At 31.5% G+C, this 22,227-nt stretch overlaps 1 long non-coding RNA gene across 1 annotated transcript; it reads left to right on the top strand.

The window, feature by feature from the left end:
- Positions 1 to 829: 829 nt before the first annotated feature.
- LOC134704917 (uncharacterized) lies at positions 830 to 2,837 on the top strand. The gene is made up of 3 exons (XR_010105438.1): positions 830 to 941; positions 1,244 to 1,330; positions 2,552 to 2,837. It is a non-coding gene; the product is annotated as an uncharacterized LOC134704917 (long non-coding RNA).
- The last annotated feature ends 19,390 nt before the right edge of the window (positions 2,838 to 22,227 follow it).

The raw sequence follows: 22,227 nt of genomic DNA, 5'->3' as shown, positions 1-22,227 counted from the left end.
TATTTTATAACAATTGCATTAATATGAATGTTTGTACTTGGACTTTTAATATGCAAAGGTATCACCTCCTCCAAAACATTTAAATATATAGTCTTATAAGAATATGAATGTTGTTTAAATTTATATATTATATGTTTGTAATGATTGTCATGTTTGTCCTGGTAACAATCCAATATTTGGATTTTACACCAATAAAATAATTTGATTTGATTTGATTTGATTTTATCTCAATCAGTACATTACAATTGCAATAGTACACGTCCTTGATTAAAGAGAAAAAAGTAATTTTAATGAGCTTTGGTGTAAATTTTACGTCATAGCACTACCTCACTATACAATATTTTATCAGATATGACAACATACAAGACGCTTCCCCAGTACTTGATGTATTGATTATCCTGAAAATACGCTGCTATGATATGTAGAGAATACATGTTATCTTTAAACGATGATGTTAAATGATTCCAATTTGGTGTCGGTATGATAATTAAATGTTTCATTATACCTCTCAAAAAAGTATGTTGATTTCTCAAAATGTAATGTTAACTTATGCGTTGAAATGAAATGCTACCTGCCGTTAACGATACATAAACATACACTTTTTTTTGTGAAATTGTAAAATAGTTATAATCAGAAAACAGAAATTGCTAATAAGGTATTTACTTCCTCTCCTTATATCGTAAGTTCATCAAACAAATGTTTTATGACAATTTTATGATTACTTGCTGATATTTTGATGATTGATATACGCAATAATCACAGTTCAGCAGGTTCTATATTAATAAACGAAGCTATGATTATAGTGTGAACCATGACCCTTTGTTGTCATCGTATATGCAAATGAGTAAATATTTTCTTCGCCTGTACATATAAAAAGCAAAGCAAAGCACAGAAAAACAAATTGCGTCTTAATTTGTCAAGGTTTTACAATCTACATTCAGGTAGGATCTCGAATATCAGGATGCAACATATTTCACATTTTGCAGAAGGCATTTTTACTAAATTATTTTGGTTACTTATATTTTCTAATTATTTTAGTGAACATGCATTTAATAATAATCTTGTTTAGTTAATGCAATATGAAAACAAATATTATTTTATTCTTTTTCAAAGTTTTTGTCTTTGACTGTACATATCAATTCGCGTCGTTATTTCATTTTAGCTAAAATAAAGTAAATGCATAAAGTTTATACTTTAATTATCTTTATTATGTATAAAGCAATAATTTCACTGTACATTTCAGATAACCAAGAACTAACAATGAAGAATTTTCTTCTTATTCTGCTTTTATGTGCACTTCTTATGGCAATCTGTGAGGCACAAAATATGGGTAAGTGTTTTGCAATTATTAGTAAGGATTTGTCGGAATTTATATACTGTTGAAAAACAGAAATTTTGATTATTTATTAGACAATGATATCATGAATTCTATACACTGTATTCGATATTTGAACTTCGGCATACCTACAGCAAAAAAAGAATTATGTATTTAGTTTAAAAAGTCAGTAAGCTTTTCATGCTTTTGTTTTCCATAATAAAGTTGAGACACACGAATAAAAAAATTAACGCTGGTCTCTCTTTCTTATTAATGAAACATGATTATTTCAAATAGCCTTTTGCTTTTAAATTTCTATTTACAGCGTTACCTACATTTTATGTGTAACTGTTATTAATGTGAAATCATTTTCATTAAGTGTAAGTTAAATATAAGATTTAAATCCTTCCTTTTACGTCACGTTTTACCTTTCTTGCTTTGAAAAAATAAAATAAAAAATAACATCACTTTATTTGATAAGTATTATGCTTCCCAAGCACTTTTTTTCCTTCAGTAAGATTGTTATGATTTTGAATCAAGCTTTTGAATTTTGATAATGGTCATGGTATCGTTAGCATATATATCAACACTATATACGGAAACAAACGCCGTGTCCATCAACTCACGCTCCGATTGAGGAATGAATTTCAACGTGCATGCAATGATCCAATGGGTTTTGTCTTAATAAAACAAGTTGGCTGGATAAAACATTATTTACGATTGTATAATATTTCATATATTGTTGATATAAATGACAAGATAATGTACAACTTATGTAAAACATGGCAATTGGCCTTAAATTAACGGTCAATTTATTCTAGGAAATAGATTATTAAAGGTATACAAGGTATGTCAGTACATTATGTAAATATTTCGTGTAACATTGAATAATATTCCACATAATAGAAATTTCAATATCATAAAAGAAGTAAAAGTATCTATTTTTTTGTAAAACACACGTGCTCAAGTTCTACTTTTATAATTTTTCACTAAATGTTTCATATTTACTTTGTAAGACCTAAAAAGTTTTGCATTTTGGATTTTGGAAGCATAAACAACACAAAACTTTAACTCCGACAATAAGGTATGTTTTCTGGTTTCGTATAGACAAAACTTATCCATGCACATGCTATATATTCTAGCGAATGCCAAATAAAAGATATGAGACTATGTTGGTTAGTTTACAATAATGTGTTTTGCTTTTATTTCTCTAATTCTATATTTTATATTTAACAGGAACTTTATGGTTTTTGAGTAGAATGATGAACAGACAAAATCAACCGATGAGCTTCATGGATATGATGCTAATGAACCAGTATGACATCATTTAACCTCCGAAAATGAACCCACAAACGATACTCGACGACGCAAATGACCTTGACAAGAATGCCCACTTGTTGTTATATTGTTGGAATCCATTCACAATCAACCAGACTGTTCATTTTATTTATATAACATTGTAATTATCATCTAACTTTGTATTTCATATTTTATAACAAATTCGATAAAAAGTGTTTCTGTTTGTATATCGTTATTCTTCAAAAGATAAAAAAACAACTATAGAATGTGTAAATTTACATCCATTTAAATGGTAGCCGGCAGGCTAGCTATCTACAAAAGAACACATAAGTAAACATTGAGAAAAAAAAGAAGTGAAAGATATCAGAGAGACATTCAAAATCCTATGACGAACTGACAAATCTTAAAAAAAAAAGAAGACAACATATACATAGACAAATAATGGTATATAAAATACAACATATAAAAACCAAACTTTCATCATCCCAAATATATCAATTTCTACTATAAGAACCTGACCTCGTTCTTTTCATACTTGATGAACAGAAGATTGTACCACTTTTCATTCCCGAACAATGCTTCTATCCGGGTCGTACGAAACTCGAGTTCTTTACATGACGTTTGTTGGCAGGCTGTTTGTTGTGGCTGAGCTTTTGATTTATTTTTGCAATTTGATGAGGGAATTTCCGATTTGAATTGTCATTGGAGTTTATTTTGTTTTATAGTATTACTTTTTGTCAAGTTTATTTTTGGTGCGTGTCCTATCTACTGCCAAGATCTTATCTTGATTTGTTTGTTTGCCACAAATATATCAAGGCATTGATTTAAAAAAAAAACCATGGGTTTGAATTTGTAATACTTATATTGAGTCTCCATGCTTCATACACAATGTCGGATTTTACTTTCAAATAAAAAGAATGATTTTGTTTTTATCAGAATTACTACATAATCAACAAAATCAAGGTAATAGACCATGTTAATGAGGTCAATGTAGTGTAAACATGACTAGTGTAATGTATTAATTGGTATTTGTATCCATACGACGGAACAAAGGATGTTACTGATGATCGAGAAGTTGGAACTTCACTATTGGAATGTTGAGATAATAGAATCTTGTCGAAGTATGCCATATGAGTCAACATTGCTGAAAAAAAAATCAAGATATGAAACAAGTTTTATGCAGTCGGTAGTAACCTAAATATTTGAGATGTTAGAACTCATTGGCTAGTGAGTGATAGGACTTCATCAATTTATCTGTGAACTAAAATAAAAGATTTTTTTCATATTTTTTTGTCAGTGAAAAAATTCTGTGTGATTTCAATTTCGTATTAGTACACAAATCATCCAGTGAAGGTACACAATTAGAACCAATTGAATGTCGACTGTCTGCTGAACTATCATTCCACCAATGTTAACGTGTTGTGGATTAAAAAGTCTAGCATATGAATAATATCTTATTTAGTGTATTTGTTTTCGTATAATTGGAAAATTAAATGTTTAAACCATAGCATTTTTGACTTTATCTGTAAAACAAATCGTAGTTAATAAGTTGAAGAGAAAGCGCATGCCGTATACAGAAGATTAATCAGTGACGTTCAAATCAAATAAGTTGAAAGACCAAATAAAATAAGAAGACAATGAAAAGCCGACGATTCCCAAAAGTTATGTCAATCAATAACAGCAACGTACCCTCTATTCCGTCATATAATGTAAATTAAAAAAAATATTACACTTGTACGTGTGGTCGTGGTCGTTATGCATTATCATTTGAACACACAAATGCGTGATTAACTATTGCGATATCAGAAACATGAGCTAACATATATATCTTATTTCTAAATGTACTTCTTGTAGCGATACTAATTTTTTGCACTGATTAAAAATTTCGAAATAAGTTCTGAATGAACAGTAGTAGTGTTTACATTTCACTGTTAATACGTAATGCCTGTGCATGTTTACACTAAGTGGACTTTGTTAACAAGGATGTACTTCTTACCAACACAATGCTTTATCAGGTCTATGACGAAGAACAAATAAAGGTGATACTTCATTAGTTTTAACGTCACAATCAAAATCTGGTTGAATGATACGATGCACAAAATAATCTCACAATCTACATATTTTGCGTCTGGGATCTTCAGATTACAGTATCGTACTCTGACATGTATTTTACAGATTCAGTATTGTGACATTTGGCTGGCAAATGATGCAGGCATATCAGCCGACATTTATCCAAACCAGTTCTACTTCTTTTGCAATTCTACAAGCAATTCCCTACAAGCCGGTCCATCTCATAGCAATCTACTGATATTTGTTTAGGTCCATTGAGTTTAATCTAATTCCTACATAGTTAAATAATTGCTGTTTGTATATTTGTTGTTTTGTTTTTGCTAAGTATAAACCGCTTCAAAAGCTTTATTTCAACAGAACAGCTACAGATTAGTGTCTCTTTTAAGTTAGTTGAGTATTTCTAATAAGTATTTTTATTTTCTTTTCTTCTAATATTGAAAAGGTCGGTTAAAGGAATAAACCATGCTGTCATCTTCTTATTTGTTGTTATTTTGCAGCTTCGATACATAGCTCAACCATGATGAGTAATTGGATAGCGATTATGGTATTTGCATTAATATGCTTTATAAATTTTGTAAACCTCCTATTTTCTTTCTTTTTGTATTTTCTTTAGACTTTTCACGGTCAAACATTTTCCCATTCTGCATATATTACTTTCTTTAATCGTCTTATAAAGTAAAACATCAAAAGTACCGAACTCTCATAAATATTAAAAACGGAAAGTCCCAAATCAAATGAAAAAATCCCAAACACAAAACCGCATGGATAACACCTGTCATTTTGCTTACTTAGTACATGTATTTTCCTAAGAAGAAAAAGGCAAATTAAACGTGGTTGTATAGCTAGCTAAACCTCTCACTTTAATGACATACATCGCATAAAATTCCATTAAACTGACAACAATTTGTGATCAAAACAAACAAACATAATCGGTAAAAATGTCAAAAATGGGGATACAGCAGTCAACATTGTATTATATTCTAAATCAGTATAAAAAATCCAAATTTATAAACAAAGAAAAACAAAAAAGCATATAGACAAATCACATAAGCATAAAAGAAAGACAATAATTCAAAAATATACCATAGCACAATCGCAATAATTGACTATTACTCCTTCTCCTCTTTTTCCTTTTATCTAAGTCTTTCCTACAGGCAAATATGTTGCCATTTTGCGTTTATTATGATGTTCAACAATCTAATTGATAATTCCTCACAAAATACTGTTTACGTGTGTACCATAATTCGTTGAGACAATCTTTTCAATTTCTTTATATTTCAAAAACTTGATTTTTTTTTCGATGCACAATGTATAAAGTGTTTGTTGTATAATTAACTTTTAGATGTAAGATGTACAAATCTTTGTAAGATGCACAAGATGCAATTCATTTTTAATGCATGTATTACATTTTGTTGTAAGAATGACAAGTAACAGTATAAGTTCAAGACAAAGAAAGACAACTAATATAACACAAACATCTTCTATTACGCTTCTGCAGACATAAAAACCAGATTGATCTACAATCATATAAAAAGACAAATATATACATGATATTGAATCATTAAACAAGGCGGATAAAACCTGGTTGTAAAGCTAGTTAAACTTCTGTCAATCACAGAAAATTCCATTAATATTCCACATTGAAAACAATGTGTGAACAAAACATAAAAAGGTGAAAATGTCATAAATAGGGATACAACAGTAAACATTTTGTTATAATCTTAATCACTATAAAAACAAACAAAAGTGCCAACAAAGAACAATTAAATGACATATATATAGACAAAAAATTGAAGAAAAAAAACCATTTACACAGGCCCACATTACATTGGTACCTATCCACGCGAAAGGATACAATCAAAATGGACTAAACAGTACAGGTTGGAATTTTACAAAAACAAATAAAGGAACACTATAAGTTGATACGGAATATTAATCAACAAGGTTTTGGTGTCTTCCAATATACTTTAAAAAAGAAGGTTTCATCAACTTTCTTAACAGACACTGATGCGGCTGAACCTCTTCCCTTTATATATTGCGGTTGATATAATAAGTATTGCAGATAAAGGTACCAGTTGTAGTCGACTAGTATACTCCACCTTGATCCTGAGGTATATATAGCATTAACCTTATGTTTAGGCAGCATGCATATATTTCGATATATATACCAGTCAGTTGATCTCAGTATGTATGGACTTGACTCTAATCGATGATTAAAATGATGTCCTACCGATGGTCGGATATTTTCTACGGGCACTCTGGCTTTTAACACCCATAAAGTCCTCAATGAAATAGTGATGACAGTGGCGTTTAAGAGGAAGTCAATCGATCAATCAATCGATCACTTTCCCGATTTATTCTAATCTATATATCGTCACCTGGACCTGGAAACGAAAGAGTTCGTAACCTAAACGTAATCCAATAACAAACCCGATAAGTTTTAAATGTCCACGGATTAACAATATATTTTGAAACTCTAAACCCTTGTACATCGAAGGTCATTTTACCGCCATTAATGTCATATTCGAGGAAAAAGGGTTAAAACAAATGGGACATATATGAGTAAGCTATAAAAGTCCCTGTTGAAAAAAATTGAAATAGTTCATTATAAAAAACTGCAAGCTTGGTTAGGATTAAAACAATGGACAAAACAAATCTGGCACTCAGCAACCAACCACGTGTCCTGATGATCTTGATATGAGACAAGCATATAGAAATGTGGAGGTTTTTTCAATCTTTAAGGGAATTTAGAATTCAATGCACATTGATGTTTAACTTTGATATGACGTATGTATAAACATATCACTAAAGATGGCTGACGGTAGATTTGGAACTCAAACAAAATACAAATTAGGTCAAACCAAACAGAATGTTGTATATCTTAAATAAGGTTTCATATATATCTATTCTATTAAATTAATTCATTTGATTATAAAGATATTTTAAATATGTACAATATACAAAAGAAGATGTGGTATGATTGCCAATCAGACAACTCTCCACAAGTAACCAAAATGACACAGAAATTTACAACTGCATTGTATAGGTCACCGTTCTGCCTTCAACAATGAGCTAAGACCATACCGCATTGTCAGCTAAAAAAGGCCCCGAAATGACATCAAACGAGAAAACTAACGGCCTGATTTATATATAAAAAAAATGTAACTCATAAACAAACGACAACCACTAAATTACAGGCTCTTAACTTGGGACAGATACATACATACAAAATGTGTCGGGGTCAAACATGTTACAGTAGCCTGTGACAGTGGTATAACAGTACAACATAAGAACGACCTATAAAAATCAGTTGAAAAAGGCTTAACTCATCACATGGACAAAAATACAAGTGGACGTTGCGGGGTACTTGTAGATCACAACAACAAAAAGACTATAGGAACAGATCTGAGAGTACTCGCAGTAAACTGACATCTAGTTCAAAGTCACAAACAACTAATAAAAAAATCATGCATCTAAGACTAAATTATCAATCCGTACACATCTAATATCCAATGGATTTAGTGTAAAGAGGTCATTAACAGTCAGAAAAAAACATGACCTTGTGCAATGCCAATATTATACCACTGAAAATACAAGTTGTCTGCAGTGGTATAATATTGCGCTGATAATATTTCATTTAATTGAAACATGTAAAATTGTTTAAAAAAATATATTTATTTAATGACATTCTTTAAAACTTTTAATTGATTTTTGATTTTGAATACAGTTAGTAGTTGGAAAGTATGTCCCTACGTCTTTTACAATATTTCAAATACTAGTACTGAGAAAGAAGATTAAAGTCCTTCTTTAGTTTGTATTCATTGACAATAACAATATGTATCCAATAAGTACCTGTGTGTATTGACTCACATGCTATTTATGATAAAAAAGTGTTGTTAAAATATGAACCAAATATACGAATGCTTAAATCAATAAAAGTTGTATATTCAATTGAGTTATCTTTCTTACAACAGGCAATCGTGTTTTGTCATCATTTGTATTAGACACATTAAACCTTTTTAAGTTTACAGATCTAATACACCAAACTACGTATAAAGTCATCTATTCTCCTAGAGTACCTTAAATTTGTGCAATGTGAATTATTTTGGTATATTTTATTTTGCCGGAATCGTAATACGACGACTCCTACTTGGAAAGAAGACATTGAAAACCATCGAATTGAAAGAACGGTGAATCAAATGGGACACTTCAATGATCATAAGATCTGTTAAAGTAAAGGCACTATAATTAGATATAGGAAGATGAGGTGTGAGTGCCATTGAGGAAACTCTCCATCCAAGTAACAATTTAAAAAAAGTTAACCGTTATAGGTCAGTGAACGGCCTTTAACACGGAGCATTGGCTCACACCGAACAACAAGCTATAAAGTGCCCCAAAATTACTAGTGTAAAACCATGCAACGGGAAAACCAACGGTCTAATCTATATAAAAACGAGAAACAATTCCTCACAAAATACTGTTTACGTGTGTACCATAATTCGTTGAGACAATCTTTTCAATTTCTTTATATTTCAAAAACTTGATTTTTTTTTTCGATGCACAATGTATAAAGTGTTTGTTGTATAATTAACTTTTAGATGTAAGATGTACAAATCTTTGTAAGATGCACAAGATGCAATTCATTTTTAATGCATGTATTACATTTTGTTGTAAGAATGACAAGTAACAGTATAAGTTCAAGACAAAGAAAGACAACTAATATAACACAAACATCTTCTATTACGCTTCTGCAGACATAAAAACCAGATTGATCTACAATCATATAAAAAGACAAATATATACATGATATTGAATCATTAAACAAGGCGGATGAAACCTGGTTGTAAAGCTAGTTAAACTTCTGTCAATCACAGAAAATTCCATTAATATTCCACATTGAAAACAATGTGTGAACAAAACATAAAAAGGTGAAAATGTCATAAATAGGGATACAACAGTAAACATTTTGTTATAATCTTAATCACTATATATAAAAACAAACAAATGTGCCAACAAAGAACAATTAAATGACATATATATAGACAAAAAATTGAAGAAAAAAAACCATTTACACAGGCCCACATTACATTGGTACCTATCCACGCGAAAGGATACAATCAAAATGGACTAAACAGTACAGGTTGGAATTTTACAAAAACAAATAAAGGAACACTATAAGTTGATACGGAATATTAATCAACAAGGTTTTGGTGTCTTCCAATATACTTTAAAAAAGAAGGTTTCATCAACTTTCTTAACAGACACTGATGCGGCTGAACCTCTTCCCTTTATATATTGCGGTTGATATAATAAGTATTGCAGATAAAGGTTCCAGTTGTAGTCGACTAGTATACTCCACCTTGATCCTGAGGTATATATAGCATTAACCTTATGTTTAGGCAGCATGCATATATTTCGATATATATACCAGTCAGTTGATCTCAGTATGTATGGACTTGACTCTAATCGATGATTAAAATGATGTCCTACCGATGGTCGGATATTTTCTACGGGCACTCTGGCTTTTACCACCCATAAAGTCCTCAATGAAATAGTGATGACAGTGGCGTTTAAGAGGAAGTCAATCGATCAATCAATCGATCACTTTCCCGATTTATTCTAATCTATATATCGTCACCTGGACCTGGAAACGAAAGAGTTCGTAACCTAAACGTAATCCAATAACAAACCCGATAAGTTTTAAATGTCCACGGATTAACAATATATTTTGAAACTCTAAACCCTTGTACATCGAAGGTCATTTTACCGCCATTAATGTCATATTCGAGGAAAAAGGGTTAAAACAAATGGGACATATATGAGTAAGCTATAAAAGTCCCTGTTGAAAAAAATTGAAATAGTTCATTATAAAAAACTGCAAGCTTGGTTAGGATTAAAACAATGGACAAAACAAAATCTGGCACTCAGCAACCAACCACGTGTCCTGATGATCTTGATATGAGACAAGCATATAGAAATGTGGAGGTTTTTTCAATCTTTAAGGGAATTTAGAATTCAATGCACATTGATGTTTAACTTTGATATGACGTATGTATAAACATATCACTAAAGATGGCTGACGGTAGATTTGGAATTCAAACAAAATACAAATTAGGTCAAACCAAACAGAATGTTGTATATCTTAAATAAGGTTTCATATATATCTATTCTATTAAATTAATTCATTTGATTATAAAGATATTTTAAATATGTACAATATACAAAAGAAGATGTGGTATGATTGCCAATCAGACAACTCTCCACAAGTAACCAAAATGACACAGAAATTTACAACTGCATTGTATAGGTCACCGTTCTGCCTTCAACAATGAGCTAAGACCATACCGCATTGTCAGCTAAAAAAGGCCCCGAAATGACATCAAACGAGAAAACTAACGGCCTGATTTATATATAAAAAAAATGTAACTCATAAACAAACGACAACCACTAAATTACAGGCTCTTGACTTGGGACAGACACATACATACAAAATGTGTCGGGGTCAAACATGTTACAATAGCCTGTGACAGTGGTATAACAGTACAACATAAGAACGACCTATAAAAATCAGTTGAAAAAGGCTTAACTCATCACATGGACAAAAATACAAGTGGACGTTGCGGGGTACTTGTAGATCACAACAACAAAAAGACTATAGGAACAGATCTGAGAGTACTCGCAGTAAACTGACATCTAGTTCAAAGTCACAAACAACTAATAAAAAAATCATGCATCTAAGACTAAATTATCAATCCGTACACATCTAATATCCAATGGATTTAGTGTAAAGAGGTCATTAACAGTCAGAAAAAAACATGACCTTGTGCAATGCCAATATTATACCACTGAAAATACAAGTTGTCTGCAGTGGTATAATATTGCGCTGATAATATTTCATTTAATTGAAACATGTAAAATTGTTTAAAAAAATATATTTATTTAATGACATTCTTTAAAACTTTTAATTGATTTTTGATTTTGAATACAGTTAGTAGTTGGAAAGTATGTCCCTACCTCTTTTACAATATTTCAAATACTAGTACTGAGAAAGAAGATTAAAGTCCTTCTTTAGTTTGTATTCATTGACAATAACAATATGTATCCAATAAGTACCTGTGTGTATTGACTCACATGCTATTTATGATAAAAAAGTGTTGTTAAAATATGAACCAAATATACGAATGCTTAAATCAATAAAAGTTGTATATTCAATTGAGTTATCTTTCTTACAACAGGCAATCGTGTTTTGTCATCATTTGTATTAGACACATTAAACCTTTTTAAGTTTACAGATCTAATACACCAAACTACGTATAAAGTCATCTATTCTCCTAGAGTACCTTAAATTTGTGCAATGTGAATTATTTTGGTATATTTTATTTTGCCGGAATCGTAATACGACGACTCCTACTTGGAAAGAAGACATTGAAAACCATCGAATTGAAAGAACGGTGAATCAAATGGGACACTTCAATGATCATAAGATCTGTTAAAGTAAAGGCACTATAATTAGATATAGGAAGATGTGGTGTGAGTGCCATTGAGGAAACTCTCAATCCAAGTAACAATTTAAAAAAAGTTAACCGTTATAAGTCAGTGAACGGCCTTTAACACGGAGCATTGGCTCACACCGAACAACAAGCTATAAAGTGCCCCAAAATTACTAGTGTAAAACCATGCAACGGGAAAACCAACGGTCTAATCTATATAAAAACGAGAAACAATTCCTCACAAAATACTGTTTACGTGTGTACCATAATTCGTTGAGACAATCTTTTCAATTTCTTTATATTTCAAAAACTTGATTTTTTTTTCGATGCACAATGTATAAAGTGTTTGTTGTATAATTAACTTTTAGATGTAAGATGTACAAATCTTTGTAAGATGCACAAGATGCAATTCATTTTTAATGCATGTATTACATTTTGTTGTAAGAATGACAAGTAACAGTATAAGTTCAAGACAAAGAAAGACAACTAATATAACACAAACATCTTCTATTACGCTTCTGCAGACATAAAAACCAGATTGATCTACAATCATATAAAAAGACAAATATATACATGATATTGAATCATTAAACAAGGCGGATGAAACCTGGTTGTAAAGCTAGTTAAACTTCTGTCAATCACAGAAAATTCCATTAATATTCCACATTGAAAACAATGTGTGAACAAAACATAAAAAAGTGAAAATGTCATAAATAGGGATACAACAGTAAACATTTTGTTATAATCTTAATCACTATATATAAAAACAAACAAATGTGCCAACAAAGAACAATTAAATGACATATATATAGACAAAAAAAAACCATTTACACAGGCCCACATTACATTGGAACCTATCCACGCGAAAGGATACAATAAAAATGGACTAAACAGTACAGGTTGGAATTTTACAAAAACAAATAAAGGAACACTATAAATTGATACGGAATGTTAATCAACAAGGTTTTGGTGTCTTCCAATATACTTTAAAAAAAAGAAGGTTTCATCAAATTTCTTAACAGACACTAATGACATTTTACAGTCCAGGCAGCGGCTGAACATCTCCCCTTTATATATTGCGGTTGATATAATAAGTATTGCAGATAAAACTTGGAGACCACTGGTCCAAAAGTACCAGTTGTAGTCGACTAGTATACTCCACCTTGATCCTGAGGTATATATAGCAGTAACCTTATGTTTAGGCAGCATGCATATATTTCGATATATATATATATCAGTCAGTTGATCTAAGTATGTATGGACTTGACTCTAATCGATGATTAAAATTATGTCCTACTGATGGTCGGATATTTTCTACGGGCACTCTGGCTTTTACCACCCATAAAGTCCTCAATGAAATAGTGATGACAGTGGCGTTTAACAGGAAGTCAATCGAACAATCAATCGATCACTTTCCCGATTTATTTAATCTATATATCGTCACCTGGACCTGAAACGAAAGAGTTCGTAACCTAAACGTAATCCAATAACAAACCCGATAAGTTTTAAATGTCCACGGATTAACAATATATTTTGAAACTCTAAACCCTTGTACATCGAAGGTCATTTTACCGCCATTAATGTCATATTCGAGGAAAAAGGGTTAAAACAAATGGGACATATATGAGTAAGCTATAAAAGTCCCTGTTGAAAAAAATTGAAATAGTTCATTATAAAAAACTGCAAGCTTGGTTAGGATTAAAACAATGGACAAAACAAAATCTGGCACTCAGCAACCAACCACGTGTCCTGATGATCTTGATATGAGACAAGCATATAGAAATGTGGAGGTTTTTTCAATCTTTAAGGGAATTTAGAATTCAATGCACATTGATGTTTAACTTTGATATGACGTATGTATAAACATATCACTAAAGATGGCTGACGGTAGATTTGGAATTCAAACAAAATACAAATTAGGTCAAACCAAACAGAATGTTGTATATCTTAAATAAGGTTTCATATATATCTATTCTATTTAATTAATTCATTTGATTATAAAGATATTTTAAATATGTACAATATACAAAAGAAGATGTGGTATGATTGCCAATCAGACAACTCTCCACAAGTAACCAAAATGACACAGAAATTTACAACTGCATTGTATAGGTCACCGTTCTGCCTTCAACAATGAGCTAAGACCATACCGCATTGTCAGCTAAAAAAGGCCCCGAAATGACATCAAACGAGAAAACTAACGGCCTGATTTATATATAAAAAAAAATGTAACTCATAAACAAACGACAACCACTAAATTACAGGCTCTTGACTTGGGACAGACACATACATACAAAATGTGTCGGGGTCAAACATGTTACAGTAGCCTGTGACAGTGGTATAACAGTACAACATAAGAACGACCTATAAAAATCAGTTGAAAAAGGCTTAACTCATCACATGGACAAAAATACAAGTGGACGTTGCGGGGTACTTGTAGATCACAACAACAAAAAGACTTTAGGAACAGATCTGAGAGTACTCGCAGTAAACTGACATCTAGTTCAAAGTCACAAACAACTAATAAAAAAATCATGCATCTAAGACTAAATTATCAATCCGTACACATCTAATATCCAATGGATTTAGTGTAAAGAGGTCATTAACAGTCAGAAAAAAACATGACCTTGTGCAATGCCAATATTATACCACTGAAAATACAAGTTGTCTGCAGTGGTATAATATTGCGCTGATAATATTTCATTTAATTGAAACATGTAAAATTGTTTAAAAAAATATATTTATTTAATGACATTCTTTAAAACTTTTAATTGATTTTTGATTTTGAATACAGTTAGTAGTTGGAAAGTATGTCCCTACCTCTTTTACAATATTTCAAATACTAGTACTGAGAAAGAAGATTAAAGTCCTTCTTTAGTTTGTATTCATTGACAATAACAATATGTATCCAATAAGTACCTGTGTGTATTGACTCACATGCTATTTATGATAAAAAAGTGTTGTTAAAATATGAACCAAATATACGAATGCTTAAATCAATAAAAGTTGTATATTCAATTGAGTTATCTTTCTTACAACAGGCAATCGTGTTTTGTCATCATTTGTATTAGACACATTAAACCTTTTTAAGTTTACAGATCTAATACACCAAACTACGTATAAAGTCATCTATTCTCCTAGAGTACCTTAAATTTGTGCAATGTGAATTATTTTGGTATATTTTATTTTGCCGGAATCGTAATACGACGACTCCTACTTGGAAAGAAGACATTGAAAACCATCGAATTGAAAGAACGGTGAATCAAATGGGACACTTCAATGATCATAAGATCTGTTAAAGTAAAGGCACTATAATTAGATATAGGAAGATGTGGTGTGAGTGCCATTGAGGAAACTCTCCATCCAAGTAACAATTTAAAAAAAGTTAACCGTTATAGGTCAGTGAACGGCCTTTAACACAGAGCATTGGCTCACACCGAACAACAAGCTATAAAGTGCCCCAAAATTACTAGTGTAAAACCATGCAACGGGAAAACCAACGGTCTAATCTATATAAAAACGAGAAACAATTCCTCACAAAATACTGTTTACGTGTGTACCATAATTCGTTGAGACAATCTTTTCAATTTCTTTATATTTCAAAAACTTGATTTTTTTTTTCGATGCACAATGTATATAGTGTTTGTTGTATAATTAACTTTTAGATGTAAGATGTACAAATCTTTGTAAGATGCACAAGATGCAATTCATTTTTAATGCATGTATTACATTTTGTTGTAAGAATGACAAGTAACAGTATAAGTTCAAGACAAAGAAAGACAACTAATATAACACAAACATCTTCTATTACGCTTCTGCAGACATAAAAACCAGATTGATCTACAATCATATAAAAAGACAAATATATACATGATATTGAATCATTAAACAAGGCGGATGAAACCTGGTTGTAAAGCTAGTTAGACTTCTGTCAATCACAGACAATTCCATTAATATTCCACATTGAAAACAATGTGTGAACAAAACATAAAAAGGTGAAAATGTCATAAATAGGGATACAACAGTAAACATTTTGTTATAATCTTAATCACTGTAAAACAAACAAATGTGCCAACAAAGAACAATTAAATGACATATATATAGACATAAAATTGAAAATAAAACACCATTTACACAGGCCCACATTACATTGGTACCTATCCACGCGAAAGGATACAATCAAAATGGACTAAACAGTACAGGTTGGAATTTTACAAAAACAAATAAAGGAACACTATAAGTTGATACGGAATATTAATCAACAAGGTTTTGGTGTCTTCCAATATACTTTAAAAAAGAGGGTTTCATCAACTTTCTTAACAGACACTGATGCGGCTGAACCTCTTCCCTTTATATATTGCGGTTGATATAATAAGTATTGCAGATAAAGGTACCAGTTGTAGTCGACTAGTATACTCCACCTTGATCCTGAGGTATATATAGCATTAACCTTATGTTTAGGCAGCATGCATATATTTCGATATATATACCAGTCAGTTGATCTCAGTATGTATGGACTTGACTCTAATCGATGATTAAAATGATGTCCTACCGATGGTCGGATATTTTCTACGGGCACTCTGGCTTTTACCACCCATAAAGTCCTCAATGAAATAGTGATGACAGTGGCGTTTAACAGGAAGTCAATCGATCAATCAATCGATCACTTTCCTGATTTATTCTAATCTATATATCGTCACCTGGACCTGGAAACGAAAGAGTTCGTAACCTAAACGTAATCCAATAACAAACCCGATAAGTTTTAAATGTCCACGGATTAACAATATATTTTGAAACTCTAAACCCTTGTACATCGAAGGTCATTTTACCGCCATTAATGTCATATTCGAGGAAAAAGGGTTAAAACAAATGGGACATATATGAGTAAGCTATAAAAGTCCCTGTTGAAAAAAATTGAAATAGTTCATTATAAAAAACTGCAAGCTTGGTTAGGATTAAAACAATGGACAAAACAAAATCTGGCACTCAGCAACCAACCACGTGTCCTGATGATCTTGATATGAGACAAGCATATAGAAATGTGGAGGTTTTTTCAATCTTTAAGGGAATTTAGAATTCAATGCACATTGATGTTTAACTTTGATATGACGTATGTATAAACATATCACTAAAGATGGCTGACGGTAGATTTGGAATTCAAACAAAATACAAATTAGGTCAAACCAAACAGAATGTTGTATATCTTAAATAAGGTTTCATATATATCTATTCTATTAAATTAATTCATTTGATTATAAAGATATTTTAAATATGTACAATATACAAAAGAAGATGTGGTATGATTGCCAATCAGACAACTCTCCACAAGTAACCAAAATGACACAGAAATTTACAACTGCATTGTATAGGTCACCGTTCTGCCTTCAACAATGAGCTAAGACCATACCGCATTGTCAGCTAAAAAAGGCCCCGAAATGACATCAAACGAGAAAACTAACGGCCTGATTTATATATAAAAAAAATGTAACTCATAAACAAACGACAACCACTAAATTACAGGCTCTTGACTTGGGACAGACACATACATACAAAATGTGTCGGGGTCAAACATGTTACAGTAGCCTGTGACAGTGGTATAACAGTACAACATAAGAACGACCTATAAAAATCAGTTGAAAAAGGCTTAACTCATCACATGGACAAAAATACAAGTGGACGTTGCGGGGTACTTGTAGATCACAACAACAAAAAGACTTTAGGAACAGATCTGAGAGTACTCGCAGTAAACTGACATCTAGTTCAAAGTCACAAACAACTAATAAAAAAATCATGCATCTAAGACTAAATTATCAATCCGTACACATCTAATATCCAATGGATTTAGTGTAAAGAGGTCATTAACAGTCAGAAAAAAACATGACCTTGTGCAATGCCAATATTATACCACTGAAAATACAAGTTGTCTGCAGTGGTATAATATTGCGCTGATAATATTTCATTTAATTGAAACATGTAAAATTGTTTAAAAAAATATATTTATTTAATGACATTCTTTAAAACTTTTAATTGATTTTTGATTTTGAATACAGTTAGTAGTTGGAAAGTATGTCCCTACCTCTTTTACAATATTTCAAATACTAGTACTGAGAAAGAAGATTAAAGTCCTTCTTTAGTTTGTATTCATTGACAATAACAATATGTATCCAATAAGTACCTGTGTGTATTGACTCACATGCTATTTATGATAAAAAAGTGTTGTTAAAATATGAACCAAATATACGAATGCTTAAATCAATAAAAGTTGTATATTCAATTGAGTTATCTTTCTTACAACAGGCAATCGTGTTTTGTCATCATTTGTATTAGACACATTAAACCTTTTTAAGTTTACAGATCTAATACACCAAACTACGTATAAAGTCATCTATTCTCCTAGAGTACCTTAAATTTGTGCAATGTGAATTATTTTGGTATATTTTATTTTGCCGGAATCGTAATACGACGACTCCTACTTGGAAAGAAGACATTGAAAACCATCGAATTGAAAGAACGGTGAATCAAATGGGACACTTCAATGATCATAAGATCTGTTAAAGTAAAGGCACTATAATTAGATATAGGAAGATGTGGTGTGAGTGCCATTGAGGAAACTCTCCATCCAAGTAACAATTTAAAAAAAGTTAACCGTTATAGGTCAGTGAACGGCCTTTAACACGGAGCATTGGCTCACACCGAACAACAAGCTATAAAGTGCCCCAAAATTACTAGTGTAAAACCATGCAACGGGAAAACCAACGGTCTAATCTATATAAAAACGAGAAACAATTCCTCACAAAATACTGTTTACGTGTGTACCATTATTCGTTGAGACAATCTTTTCAATTTCTTTATATTTCAAAAACTTGATTTTTTTTTTCGATGCACAATGTATATAGTGTTTGTTGTATAATTAACTTTTAGATGTAAGATGTACAAATCTTTGTAAGATGCACAAGATGCAATTCATTTTTAATGCATGTATTACATTTTGTTGTAAGAATGACAAGTAACAGTATAAGTTCAAGACAAAGAAAGACAACTAATATAACACAAACATCTTCTATTACGCTTCTGGAGACCTAAAAACCAGATTGATCTACAATCATATAAAAAGACAAATATATACATGATATTGAATCATTAAACAAGGCGGATGAAACCTGGTTGTAAAGCTAGTTAAACTTCTGTCAATCACAGAAAATTCCATTAATATTCCACATTGAAAACAATGTGTGAACAAAACATAAAAAGGTGAAAATGTCATAAATAGGGATACAACAGTAAACATTTTGTTATAATCTTAATCACTATAAAAACAAACAAAAGTGCCAACAAAGAACAATTAAATGACATATATATAGACATAAAATTGAAAATAAAACACCATTTACACAGGCCCACATTACATTGGTACCTATCCACGCGAAAGGATACAATCAAAATGGACTAAACAGTACAGGTTGGAATTTTACAAAAACAAATAAAGGAACACTATAAGTTGATACGGAATATTAATCAACAAGGTTTTGGTGTCTTCCAATATACTTTAAAAAAGAAGGTTTCATCAACTTTCTTAACAGACACTGATGCGGCTGAACCTCTTCCCTTTATATATTGCGGTTGATATAATAAGTATTGCAGATAAAGGTACCAGTTGTAGTCGACTAGTATACTCCACCTTGATCCTGAGGTATATATAGCATTAACCTTATGTTTAGGCAGCATGCATATATTTCGATATATATACCAGTCAGTTGATCTCAGTATGTATGGACTTGACTCTAATCGATGATTAAAATGATGTCCTACCGATGGTCGGATATTTTCTACGGGCACTCTGGCTTTTACCACCCATAAAGTCCTCAATGAAATTGTGATGACAGTGGCGTTTAAGAGGAAGTCAATCGATCAATCAATCGATCACTTTCCCGATTTATCTAATCTATATATCGTCACCTGGACCTGGAAACGAAAGAGTTCGTAACCTAAACGTAATCCAATAACAAACCCGATAAGTTTTAAATGTCCACGGATTAACAATATATTTTAAAACTCTAAACCCTTGTACATCGAAGGTCATTTTACCGCCATTAATGTCATATTCGAGGAAAAAGGGTTAAAACAAATGGGACATATATGAGTAAGCTATAAAAGTCCCTGTTGAAAAAAATTGAAATAGTTCATTATAAAAAACTGCAAGCTTGGTTAGGATTAAAACAATGGACAAAATAAAATCTGACACTCAGCAACCAACCACGTGTCCTGATGATCTTGATATGAGACAATCATATAGAAATGTGGAGGTTTTTTCAATCTTTAAGGGAATTAAGAATTCAATGCACATTCATGAATGAATGAAGTTGTCTGCAGTGGTATAATATTGCGCTGATAATATTTCATTTAATTGAAACATGTAAAATTGTTTAAACAATATATTTATTTAATGACATTCTTTAAAACTTTTAATTGTTTTTTGATTTTGAATACAGTTAGTAGTTGGAAAGTATGTCCGTACCTCTTTTACAATATTTCAAATACTAGTACTGAGAAAGAAGATCAAAGTCCTTCTTTAGTTTGTATTCATTGACAATAACAATATGTATCCAATAAGTACCTGTGTGTATTGACTAACATGCTATTTATTATAAAAAAGTGTTGTTAAAATATGAACCAAAGATACGAATGCTTAAATCAATAAAAGTTGTATATTCAATTGAGTTATCTTTCTTACAACAGGCAATCGTGTCGTCATCATTTGTATTAGACACATTAAACCTTTTTAAGTTTACAGATCTAATACACCAAACTACTTATAAAGTCATCTACTCTCCTAGAGTACCTTAAATTTGTGCGATGTGAATTATTTTGGTATATTTTATTTTGCCGGAATCGTAATACGACGACTCCTACTTGGAAAGAAGACATTGAAAACCATCGAATTGAAAGAACGGTGAATCAAATGGGACACTTCAATGATCATAAGATCTGTTAAAGTAAAGGCACTATAATTAGATATAGGAAGATGTGGTGTGAGTGCCAATGAGGCAACTCTCCATCCAAGTAACAATTTAAAAAAAGTAAACCGTTATAGGTCAGTGAACGACCTTCAACACGGAGCCTTGGCTCACATTTCCGTAATGCTGTTATTTAGGAAAGAAATGAAACAAGCATTATTTTACCCGGATTTTTTTTTATGAATTTCAAACAGCGGTATACTACTGATAAATCTGACGTCATCCCTTCGAATGACATGAAAGAGGCTATATGTTTTTTGGTGTTCATTCTTCTACTTTGTACAGACATTATTGTTATGCGTTTACTTTTCTACATTGGCTAGAGGTATAGGGGGAGGGTTGAAATCTCATAAAAATGTTTAACCCCGCCGCATTTTTGCGCCTGTCCCAAGTTAGGAGCCTCTGGTTTTGGTTAATCTTGTATTATTTTAATTTTAGTTTCTTGTGTACAATTTGGAAATTAGTATGGCGTTCATTATCACTGAACTAGTATAAATTTGTTTAGGGGCCAGCTGAAGTACGCTTCCGGGTGCGGGAATTTCTCGCGACGTCATTTATCAGATAGAGAGAATCGCTTGTACTATTCACGTTCATCAAGCGTCCTAGTGATCGTCATCGTGCAGGATAAACTAGAAATAATGTTTGTTTTGTAAGTACTTAATCACAATTCCCTTATGACAGCAGCGCTGATTGTCAATTATGAGAATTTAAAAAGTAAAATCACAAAAATACTGAACTCCAAGGAAAATTCAAAAAGGAAAGTCCCCAATCAAGTTTTTGACGGAAATGCAGCTAACTCGAAACTTTTTTAGTCTTTTAGTAAACACTTTTGTTTAGGGATCAGCTGAAGCCCGCATCTTGGTGTTGAATTTTCTTTCGCTCTGTTGAAGACTCATTGGTGACCTTAAGCTGTTTCCTACTCTTTGGTCGGGCTGTTATCTCTTTAACACAATCTCCATTTTCATTCTTAATTCTGTTTATGTCCGTAAGTATTTTAGGATACTGTATAACATTTTTTTTTCTTTTTATAAGCTTGTGT

The sequence above is a fragment of the Mytilus trossulus genome, chromosome 2 (assembly GCF_036588685.1).
Source record: "Mytilus trossulus isolate FHL-02 chromosome 2, PNRI_Mtr1.1.1.hap1, whole genome shotgun sequence".
NCBI lineage: Eukaryota > Metazoa > Mollusca > Bivalvia > Mytilida > Mytilidae > Mytilus > Mytilus trossulus.
This window is presented reverse-complemented; position numbering and strand designations above follow the sequence as displayed.